The sequence below is a fragment of the Anomaloglossus baeobatrachus genome, chromosome 9 (genome assembly GCF_048569485.1).
Source record: "Anomaloglossus baeobatrachus isolate aAnoBae1 chromosome 9, aAnoBae1.hap1, whole genome shotgun sequence".
Taxonomy (NCBI): domain Eukaryota; kingdom Metazoa; phylum Chordata; class Amphibia; order Anura; family Aromobatidae; genus Anomaloglossus; species Anomaloglossus baeobatrachus.
In genome coordinates, this window is record NC_134361.1 from 36,140,538 (window position 1) to 36,153,673 (window position 13,136).

The window sequence follows — 13,136 nt, forward strand, 5'->3', positions numbered from 1 at the left end:
TGAGCATTTCCTGGGGAAAACCCACTCGGGAGAAAATCTCCAGCAATGCGGTGGCCACCTTGTCAGCCCGAATGGACGACAAGGCCACTGCTTCTGGGTACCGGGTGGCATAGTCCACTACCGTCAGTAGGAAGCGTTTCCCGGAGCTGCTGGGGATGGCCAGCGGGCCGACCAGATCCACAGCCACCCTCCTGAAAGGCTCATCGATGATTGGCAGAGATACTAGTGGGGCTTTGGGGCGTGGCCCCGCCTTCCCCACTCTCTGACAGGTTTCACACGAACGGCAGTAGGCAGCCACATCGGCCCCCATTTTTGGCCAGTAGAAATGCTGGTTTAACCTGGCCTTGGTCTTAGCGATCCCTAGGTGTCCGGCCATCGGAATCTCATGTGCGATCCGCAACAACTCCGTCCGGAACGGATAGGGTACCACCAACTGTCGGTCCCTGGGCCACGCCTCCGGTGAACCCTGCTGGACCGTGGCCCGGTACAGCCGTCCTTGGTCCCAGACCACTCGCTCCGGGTCCGAGTCCGAGGGAGGCTGTGCCGCCTGCTCCTTAAGAGCTTTCAGGCTGTCGTCAGCTTCTAACGCTGCCTGAAACCCCTGACTAGATGTGGCCAGAATCGACGAGACTGTCACATCTTCAGTCAGTACCCCCGGGACCTGTGTCCTGGCCTCCACCTGACTCGGCTGCCACTTGGTCAGAAGGGGAAGAGCTATCGGACCTCCGGGAGGCCCCTTGGCTTCCAGCACTCCCACTGCGGGTGACAGCGGCCACAGCCGCTGCGACCGTGGGTCGTGCCTGCTCCTCCTCCGTTCCTGACCAAGTCGCCGGTTCAGGCAGACCTACCTGGCTTCTTGACACCCCGGTTGTGGGGGGAACCATGCACCGAGATCTTACCTGGGAGCACTTCCGCTCCTGGACCGGCCCCAATCTCACCTGCCTGTTCCCCTCCTGCAGCAACAGAACCCCGCTGTGAAATCTCTGGGGACCCCACATTTGCTGTGGTAGCCCCCACCCCACACACTGGTCCTCCCCCTGCAGCACCCTGCTCTCTGCTTATCCCTGCAGAGGGCAACAGATCCCAGCTCACAGGCTGGTTACTTGTAGAGGCATTGTCACACCTTTCTCTGACCCCCTCCCCTGTCACAGCTGCAGCTGCGTGTGTGTCTATGGTGTCTGTGCAAGCAGAAATATCAGAGTTCACTCCCTCCTCCCTTACATCATTCATAGATAACACATTAACATCGTCAGGAGTCATGTCAGTACTGGCTGAAGGTTCAGCCCTTGGTTGGGGCCCAAACTGGGAGGTTATCTGCCCCAAATCTGTCCCAAGTAGCACGTTTGCAGGGATCCGATCAGTTACCCCCACCTCCCTCACCCCCCGCCCTGCGCCCCAGTCCACATAAATGTCAGCAACAGGCAGCGCCGGGTCAGTGCCTCCAATCCCGGAGACAGCGAGGGTTTTTCCAGGGATCAAGTCTTGGGGGGACACCATCTCAGGCCGCACCAGAGTCACCTCCGAGGCGCTGTCTCGCAGTCCTATGGTCACAGACCGGCCGACGGTGACAGGTTGGAAGCTGTCCAGGGACCTACCACCACCCCCACCCACACAATACACCTTGGGCGGCCCTTGGGACGGGGACGGAGCCGGGGCCTTGGGACGCTGAGGGCACATGGCCTTGAAGTGTCCAGGTAGGTTGCACTGGTGGCACCGTCTTGGTTCTGCCACGGGCCTGGAGAGGGGAGTTGAGGGGGACACCCCCTGCAGTCTAGGGGCAGGTGGGGCAGTCGCAGAATTCATCTTACCCCCCTCTCCAGGTGCTGCTGGTGGCCGCTCTCCTGGCCTCAGGGGCCCGGTTGTTGGTGTAGTCATCGGCAAGGGCAGCTGTAGCCGTGGACCCCTTTGGCTTCTGGTCTCGGATGAACTGGCGGAGATCCTCAGGGCAGTTCCACAAGAGTTGCTCCGTGATGAACAAGTCCAGGATCTCCGGTCCGGTGGAAAGCTGCAGGCCTTGGGTCCAGTGGTCGGCAGCTCGGGCAAGTGCCCGCCGGTGGTCAGCCCAGGAGTCCTTTGGTCCCTTCTGTAGGCTCCGGAACTTCTTGCGGTAGGACTCTGGAGTGAGGTTGTACTGTTGGATCAGGGCCCGCTTGATGGTGTCGTAGCCCTGATCTGCCTCAGCAGGCAAGTCCCCAAGGATATCCAGGGCCTTACCCCTTAAACGGGGGGTCAGGTATTTGGCCCACTGGTCCTTGTCCAGATGGTGCTGCAAGCAAGTCCGTTCAAAAGCAGTCAAGAAAGAGTCCAAGTCTCCATCCTTCTCCAGCACTGGGAAGTCCTCAACACGGACCTTTGGAAGTTTGGTGTCTCGAAGGTCACGTGTGGCTGATGAGGGCCGGAGCTGAGCTAGCTGCAGCTGGTAGTCACGGTCTGCCTGTCGCTCTCGCTCTTCACGCGCTGCCTGCCGCTCTCGCTCCGCAGCCTCACGCTCTGCGTGCCGCTCTGCCCTGCGCTCTGCCAGGAGTTCCTTGTAGCCCTTCTGGTCTCCAGCCTGGAGAAGGGCCATAGCCATTTGAAGAAGGCTATCCGAGCCTCCCAGGCTCGGTGGAATGGCACGTGGTGATCTGCGGCACGCTGCGGAGCCTGGTGATTCACTGTCCCTTTCAGAGCGGAGGGCTGGCATCTGGCTCGTTGAGGAACCTTGGGTGAGCTCCTCCTCATCTTGTCCAGCAGTGCCAGGTTGCGCAATGTCCTCGGCAGAACGGTTTTCTGGCGTCGAGCTCCTGGAGGACTCGTGGGCAACCTCCTCATTGCTGTCCACAGCACCGTCCTCCCTCTCTTCGGCTCCTGCCTTAGCATTGGCCAGTTGCATAGCTCTCCTCCTGGTGCCATCAGCCATTCTTGCAGACTTTTGGTCACTGACACAGAACTGACACCTGATGCCTCCACACACCTTACAGTATCTGCACTCTGACACTCTAGTGTTGAGCTAGTCTGAAGACCCCAGCAGCCACAGCTGCTGCAGGCAGTCTTTAGTGTCTGGGAGTATGGGTCTCACACTCACACACACTATTATCTCGATCCCACCGCTATGCCACCAATATGTCACAAACCACCGGGGGGGTCACTCAGAAATCCCCCGCGCTGGCTACCAGTACGTCACAATCGGGGGGTAACAAGTGGGGGTCACCCCTCCTTTATACCTCCCGACCGACAGACAGAGCACGTGACGCGCTCTCTAGCGCCCCTCTTATAGTCAGGCCAATTATGGAATTGCCCGACAATAAGCAAGGAGGCCGCTATACTACTTATGCCGATTATTGAAGGGTCCCCGGTGAGAGTAAGGTATATATTCCCCCGACCTCCGCGGGCGGAATATATAAAATCTCCCCGAATCTCACTGGCCTCCCCACAATAATCCTTGGCACAATTCGCTGCCACCAACCGATTTACGGTAACTATTAGCCGAACACACAGACGTGGGATTCAAGATCGAGATAACAGAACAGCCCAAGATTAATTATATAATTTAATCAGCCTAAAGCACACTAGAAACTACAATATATACAATAGGGAATCTACAGAATATACATATGTCAGAGTACAGTTACAATCAAAGCATGGGTTACAAACAGGCATACACAGTTCCAGCAGTTACCTTGTTGCGTCTGGCCACAGGGGGGCGCTGTAGACCAGGTTTCCAGGAACTCCCTCACAGGTCTTTCCCAACCAGGCCCCCGAGCAGAAGAACACTGGAAAATGGCCGAAGTAGGGTTATCAACCTGGGCAATCCAGGTCCCCTCCTACCTTAGTGACCTCACAGGGAAGCACTGCTCCACCCCTGGCTGGAGTTATGGACAAAATCCACAACATGGAATATGGCCATAACTTGGCCTGGGAGCGTCGTAGGCGGACGCCAATGCTCTCATTGTGACAGTTATGAATTTAGCTACAGAACGAGGGGACTCATGACCTGTCTGCCAGTTCCCCATTGGCTGATATCACGCCTGGGGCATTTCCCAATGTCCTGCTCCCATAAAAAGGGGGTGCCGGCATCGTCCACATGCGGAGACACCATTTTTATGGTTGCCATATTTATCGGAAATATGGCTTGCGAGATATGAACCATTTTTTACTGGAGTCGTTCTGTCTGGCTATTCCATAGCCTTGCTAATGAGATACAACTCTTGTTACAGGGTGACGGCAGGGAGTCATCCTGTGTCCATTGTTCCCACACCACCTCATTTCCATATCACAGGACATGGCCATGGAGGTGTAACACCTTCACAGATGCTGGACATTGAGAACAAGAAGGGAGGGGGCACTGCCAGGGAGTGATGAGAGATTATGACTGGAGTCATAATTCATCTTCATATCCCGGGATTTGCCTCACACCCCCCCCCACACACACGCCCCCCCACACACACGCCCCCCCACACACACGCCCCCCCACACACACGCCCCCCCCACACACACGCCCCCCCACACCCCCACACACACACACGCCCCCACACACACACACGCCCACACACGCCCCCCCCCCCCACACACACACGCCCCCCCACACACACACGCCCCCCCCACACACACACGCCCCCCCACACACACACGCCCCCCCACACACACACGCCCCCCCCACACACACGCCCCCCCACACACACACACACACACACGCCCCCCCACACACACACACACACACACACACACACGCCCCCCCACACACACACGCCCCCCCCACACACACGCCCCCCACACACACACACACGCCCCCCACACACACACACCCCCCCACACACACACGCCCCCCACACACACACGCCCCCCACACACACACGCCCCCCACACACACACGCCCCCCACACACACACGCCCCCCACACACACACGCCCCCCCCCCACACACGCGCCCCCCCCCACACACACACGCGCCCCCCCACACACACACACGCGCCCCCCCCCCACACACACACGCGCCCCCCCACACACACGCGCCCCCCCACACACACGCGCCCCCCCCCCACACACACACGCGCCCCCCCCACACACACACACGCGCCCCCCCCACACACACACACACGCGCCCCCCCCACACACACACACACGCGCCCCCCCCACACACACACACGCCCCCCACACACACACACGCCCCCCACACACACACACACGCCCCCCCCCCACACACACACGCCCCCCCCCCACACACACACACGCCCCCCCCCCACACACACACGCCCCCCCCCCACACACACACACGCCCCCCCCCACACACACACACGCCCCCCCCCACACACACACGCCCCCCCACACACACACACACACGCCCCCCCCACACACACACACACGCCCCCCCCCCACACACACACACGCCCCCCCCACACACGCCCCCCCACACACGCCCCCCCACACACACGCCCCCCCCATACACACGCCCCCCCCCACACACACGCCCCCCCCACACACACGCCCCCCCCACACACACGCACACACACACGCACACACACACGCCCCCCCCACACACACACACACACACACGCCCCCCCCACACACACACACACACACGCCCCCCCACACACGCCCCCCACACACACACACACGCCCCCCCCCACACACACACACACACGCCCCCCACACACGCCCCCCACACACGCCCCCCACACACACACACACGCCCCCCACACACACACACGCCCCCCACACACACACACACGCCCCCCACACACACACACACGCCCCCCACACACGCCCCCCACACACACACACACGCCCCCCACACACACACACACGCCCCCCACACACACACACACGCCCCCCACACACACACACACGCCCCCCCCACACACACACACACACGCCCCCCACACACACACGCCCCCCCCACACACACACACACACGCCCCCCACACACGCCCCCCACACACACACACACGCCCCCCACACACACACACACGCCCCCCACACACACACACACGCCCCCCACACACACACACACACACGCCCCCCACACACGCCCCCCACACACACACACACGCCCCCCACACACACACACACACGCCCCCCACACGCCCCCACACACACACACACGCCCCCCACACACACACACACACACGCCCCCCACACACACACACACACGCCCCCACACACACACACACACGCCCCCCACACACACACACACACACGCCCCCCACACACACACACACGCCCCCCCACACACACACACGCCCCCCACACACACACACACACACGCCCCCCACACACACGCCCCCCACACACACACACACACACGCCCCCCACACACACACACACACACACACGCCCCCACACACACACACACACACACGCCCCCCACACACACACACACACACACGCCCCCCACACACGCCCCCACACACACACACACACGCCCCCCACACACACACACACGCCCCCCACACACACACACACACACGCCCCCCACACACACACACACACACACACACACGCCCCCCACACACGCCCCCCACACACACACACACACACACACGCCCCACACACACACACACACGCCCCCCACACACACACACACGCCCCCCACACACACACACACGCCCCCCACACACACACACACGCCCCCCACACACACACACACACACACGCCCCCCCACACATACACGCCCCCCACACATACACGCCCCACACACATACACGCCCCACACACACACACACGCACGCCCCCACACACACACACGCCCCACACACACACACACACGCCCCACACACACACACACGCCCCCCACACACACACACGCCCCACACACACACACACGCCCCACACACACACACACGCCCCACACACACACACACGCCCCACACACACACACACACGCCACACACACACACACACACACACACGCCGCACACACACACACACACACCCGTACAATCAACAGGCAACCCTGGCACACAAGTCAGACTAAACTGAGACAGGCTTCCAGAATTGCTGAGCGCAGATGGAAGAAGTCTCATTCCACTGAGCACTTCATTGAATATAAAGAGTCCATCACCACCTTCAAGTCCACACTCCCTGCTGTAAAACAAACCTACTTCTCATCCCTCATATCTTCTCTCTCACAACCCTAAACAGCTATTCAACACTTTCAATTCTCTCCTCCGTCCCCCAGCACCACCTCCCTCTCATCTCATCACAGCTGAAGACTTTGCCTCTTTCTTCAAGAAGAAGATTGACAATATCAGAGCAAGCTTTGGCCCACAATCACCACAGCCCCTCATCATAGCTACTCTGCCCTCTTCCTCCAAATCCAGCTTCTCCACCATGACAGAAAACAATCTTTCCACTCTACTCTCAAGATCACATCTAACCACCTGTGCACTTGACCCGCTCCCATCGCATCTCATCCCCAACATCACCGCAGTCCTCATCCCAGCTCTAACACATCTCTTCAACCTATCACTAACAAGTGATGTATTCCCCTCATGCTTTAAACATGCCTCCATTATACCCATCATCAAAAAGCCCTCCCTTGACCCATCCTCTGTGTCAAACTATTGCCCCATATCCCTTCTCCCCTATGCCTCAAAACTACTGGAACAGCATGTCCATCTTGAATTGTCCCTCATACCTCTCCTCCTGCTCCCTCTTTGACCGGCTACAATCTGGCTTCCAACCACATCACTCTACTGAAACTGCCCTAACCAAAGTCACCAATGATCTACTAACCGCCAAAGCCAAGCGACACTACTTTATCCTTCTCCTCCTGGACCTGTCCTCTGCCTTCGACACAGTAGACCATTCCCTCCTACTACAGTTTCTCTCATCTCTGGGCATCACAGACTTGGCCCTATCTTGGATATCCTCATACCTAACTGACCGGATTTTCAGCATCTCCCACTCTCACACCACTTCCTCATCTTGCCCCCTATCTGTCGGTGTCCCCCAAGGCTCAGTTCTTGGACCCCTGCTGTTCTCCATCTACACCTTCGGCCTGGGACAGCTCATAGAGTCCCACGGCTTCCAGTATCATCTCTATGCCGATGACACACAGATCTACCTCTCTGGACCTGACATTACCTCTCTACTAACCAAAATCCCACAATGTCTGTCTATTTCATCCTTCTCTAAAGCTTAACATGGACAAAACAGAGTTCATTGTCTTTCCTCCTCCTCACTCATCTCCTCCAACAAGCCTTTCCATCAAACTTGATGGTTGCTCACTCTCCCCAGTCTCACAAGCTCATTGCCTTGGAGTAACCCTCGACTCTGCTCTATCCTTCAAGCCACACATTCAAGCCCTCTTCACCTCATGCAGACTACAACTCAAAAATATCTCCCGGATCCGTGCTTTCCTTAACCAAGAATCAACAAAAACATTAGTGCATGCCCTCATCATCTCACGCCTCAACTACTGCAACCTCCTGCTCTCTGGCCTCCCTTCTAACACTCTTGCACCCCTCCAATCTATCCTAAACTCTGCGGCCCGCTTAATCCACCTCTCCCCCCGCTATTCCCCAGCGTCGCCACTCTGCCAATCCCTTCACTGGCTTCCCAACGACTCCAGTTCAAAACATTAACCATAACATACAAAGCCATCCACAACCTGTCTCCTCCCTACATCTGTGACCTAGTCTCCCGGTACCTATCTGCACGCAACCTCAGATCCTTCGCTACTCCTCTCTTATCTCCTCTTCCCACAATCGCGTACAAGATTTCTCCCGTGCCGCCCCCATACTCTGGAACGCTCTACCTCAGCATATCAGACTCTCCCCTACTGTGGAAAGCTTCAAGAGGAACCTCAAGACCCACCTCTTCCTACAACCTACAATAACCCTCAGTCCAGTACACCACTGCGCAACCAGCTCTGTCCTTACCTATTGTACCATCACCCATTCCCTGTAGTCTGTTTTGTACTGTTAATGATTGTTGTACGTATGCCCTCTTTCACTTGTAAAGCGCCATGGAATAAATGGCTCTATAATAATAATAAATAATAATAATTGTGAGTATTCCCCATTGACTTACATTGCATACGTGAGTATTAGACCGTACTAGTTACGAGTATCGCGAATCTGAGTATTTCGAAACGCTCTCATTATTAAAGGAAACATTTGAAGACTAGAAAAGTGGAATAATGACTGCAGAAAATTTCCATCCTGCCTGTAATTTTGTACATTTTTGCTTGTTTCGTTCGAGTCTACGTTTTCGGTATCGCTTTACAGTCGTCATCTAGTGAAGGTCAAAATCTAAATTCCCTATTCGTTTGGAGCGTCGGCTGAACCTGGAATATATTTGCTTTTCTTCTATACAAAGAAACATTTGAAGACTAGAAAAGCGGAATGATGACTGCAGAAAATTTTCATCCTGCCTGTAGTTTTGTACGTTTCTGCTTGCAGTTGCACTTTACAGTCACCATTTAGTGAAGCTGAGAATCTAAATTCTCTATCAGTTTGGAGTGTCGGCTGAACCTGGAGTATCCGGAGGAAACACACGCACTCTTGGGGATACTATATATACTATATGCCCTTATCGTCCTTGGTGGGATAGTGCATATCCAAGCTTTTTTGATTGGCGCCAGTGTGAGTAGTTGACTGGTGCTCTCTGCGGCATGCGCCCGTGTTGCAGGAAGCGCCGGGTGTTATCCGAGCCGGTGTCTGCGCCATATGGCAGATTACTAGGTTTGTTGGGAAAGGAAATGCTCTGATTAAATTACGCAGTGTGGCAGGTATCAGGAGATCCCAATGGAGTCTGCAGAAGTTCACGGTCTGTGCTTAATGCAGAAATGTCCTTTTTCCCTCTAATCCCCGGCTGCTCATTCACTGCGCGTCTGCCTGCTGATGTGAGGCTTCTTGGCTTGGCTCCATGTATTATTCAGGGGATTAATGCATTTTCGATGTCTTACATTTGTTTTCGCTTCCTTCTTTCCTGCTGATGCCACCAAAATAGAAACACTGATTTTGTATTTTTATTTTTTTTATTTGCATCCCCCCCACCCCCCTTCCTGTCCTTTATCCATTCTAAATTTAGCTGTGAGGCCGCCCTGCGGATCTAGCAACGGAGGGAAAGATGGGGGCTCGCGTGCTGAGGAGCGCGCGTGCTGGTCTCCGAGGCTACCTTGTTCTGCTCTGCCGATGAAATGTTAACCATTGAGAGGCCGGGACGGGAGCGAAGCCTTCGCTCTCTGTAGCCCACCATAAATCTAAAGGCATGACCGCCGCTACTGTATTCTATAGGTGAATCATTACAAGTCATTTTTACCCAAAATGAAGCATACAAATAAATACGTTCCCTGCCTGCTGCAATATATATTATTTTATCATATTTTATTTTATGTATTATTTATTTATTAAAAAAATCTGAAAATATTTTTATTTTCTGATTCTTTTTTTTAATTAATATTTTCTAACTTATCAGAAAACAATGACATTATTAAAATCAGAAAATTAACTTATTATTTTCTGCTTATTTTTTTTTATGTTTTCTGATAGTTATTTACTATTTTCTGATTATTTTTAATAAATATCAAAATAACATTTATTTTCTGATTATTTTTTAATAATGTTATTTTCTGATATTATTTTCTGATTTTTTTATTAATAAATATCAAAGTAATAACAATATAATTTATTATTATTTTCTGGGTTTTTTAATGTTTTCTGATAATAGTTATTACTATTTTCTGATCATTTTTAATATCAAAATAACATTTATTTTCTTATTATTTTTTAATGTTGTTTTCTGATTATTTTTTAATAAATATCAAAGTAATAATAATATAATTTATTATTATATTCTGATTTTTTTTAATGTTTTCTGATATTTATTACTATTTTCTGATTTTTAATAAATGTTATTTGGATAATTTTCTGATTTTATTTTTTAATTAATATTATCAAAATAATTTTCTGATTATTTTTTAATAAATATTATTTTCTGATATTAACATTACTATTATAATAGAAAATAATACAGTAACTTATATATTTAATTTTTTTATTTGCACCCATAAAATCTCGCGTTATATCAAGGACAGGAATAATATATGCAACGAGAACGACTGGAGGTTGTGATTAATATTAAACACAGCCGTGGTCATAGGACTGCTGCAGTGAGATGAGCACAGTCGAACGTATTGCAATGATTTAACTTAAAAGCCTTCAGAGGTGTTTTGGCCTTTTAAAATTTTGGGCTTCATTAAAAATGTTGCACCGGTTTGCTGTCGAGCCTATTGCTGCCTAAAGAAGGAGTTAAGTCAGTAAGCTGGTTCTGGTGGGAGAGTTTGTAACTCTTGTCTTTTTCTGAGCTCCTCTATTAGGATTTGTGATCGCAGACCACATCAAAGTTGAGCTGCACTTTGATGTGGTCATAAATCAGCTGAAAGGAGCTGAGAAAGAGAATGAATGTCGGAGTTCAGACAGGTATATCTCAAGGTTTATATACTGACTGCAGGTCTGACCTGAACCTATAGCTTGATATTTGTCTATTAGGTTGTAAGTTTAGGTCGGGATCTTGAAATGCTCCCGTCTGGACCTGGCCTAGGAGCAGCCAGCGCTGTACAGGGAAACGGAGAGCCTGTGAGATCAAAAAGGTGCAGAATTTTTAAAGAAACCCAATTGAAAAAAATAGTTTTAGCCCAAAATACATGCAATTAAAGCAGTTATTCCCATCACCAAGATCCTATCCTCATATGTAGTAGGTGTAATAATATTAGCAAATACCTCCAATTAGACATGTGGTATAGTTCTTCTGATTCACTGTCGCTTACCTCATGTGCAGGGCATTGCAGGACCTTAGGTATCCATGGTTATGACCACGCATATAGTCAGTTAGTTGCTTGTAGTCATAACAATGGATACTTAAGGTCTTGCAATACCCTGCACATGAGGTAAGCAACACTCAGAAGAACTTTACTACATTTCTATGCCACTTACTTCATTTGCAGGACCTTTGGTATCCATGGTTACAACCACGCATATAGTCAGTTGGTTGCTCGTTGTCATAACCATGTATAACTAACTGTGACTATGTGGTCATAACCATGGATACCCAAGTTCCAGCAATGCCCTGCACATGAGAGACGTGACATAGAAATGTAGTTTAGTTCTCATGATTACCTGTCGCTTTCCTCATGTTTAGGACATTGCCTTAGGTATCCATGGTTACGACCACATATATAGTCAGTTGCTCGTAGCCATAACCGTGGATACCCAAGGCCCTGCAATGCTCTAGATATGAGGTAAGCAACAGTCAGGAGAACTATACTACATTTCTATGTCTTGCCTCATGTGCAGGGCACTACAGGACCTTTTTGGTATCCACTACAAGCAACTAACTGTGACTAGATGCGTGATCATAACAATGGATCCCCAAGGTCCTGCAATGCCCTGCACATGAGGTAAGCAACATAGTGTATCAGGATAACTATTCTACATTTCTAATTGGAGGTATTTGCTAATATTATCATAACACCTACTACGGTACATATTGGGATTGGATCTTGGAAATGGGAATATCCCTTTTAAGAAAAATAAAATGGCCTTATCTTTTAAATGAAAGCTGTCTGAGCATGCTGGGAGTTGTAGTTTTGCAAGGGATGGAGAATCTCAGGTACTGGACAAAAACTATTTGAGATGCTTGGAGCCTGCAAGGGTCTTTGACTTTTCCATGAGGGGCTATATACTGTGACATCCTCTGCAGTTTACACACAATCTAGACTTCATGGTTACGAATACTTTTTAAAATGAAATCTGCAGCACCCTTTTTTCTCCAGATCATTGGGTGGTCCTAGAATAATTTAGGTGAAATCTGCTGCGAGCAATATATGACGTCACTGTAAGATGGGAAGACCCCCTTTAAATCGGAAAACCTATCTAGGAGGACATGGCTGACAATCGTCAAGATTGGAGGATCTGTCCTAAACTGTGGTTGACAATCGTCAAGATTGGAGGATTTGTCCTAAACTATGGCTGACAATCGTGAAGATTGGAGGATTTGTCCTAAACTATGGCTGATGATGGTCAAGATTGGAGGATCTGTCCTAAGCTATGGCTGATGATGGTCAAGATTGGAGGATCTGTCCTAGACTATGGCTGACGATGGTCAAGATCTGAGGATCTGTCCTAAACTATGGCTGACAATTGTCAAGATTG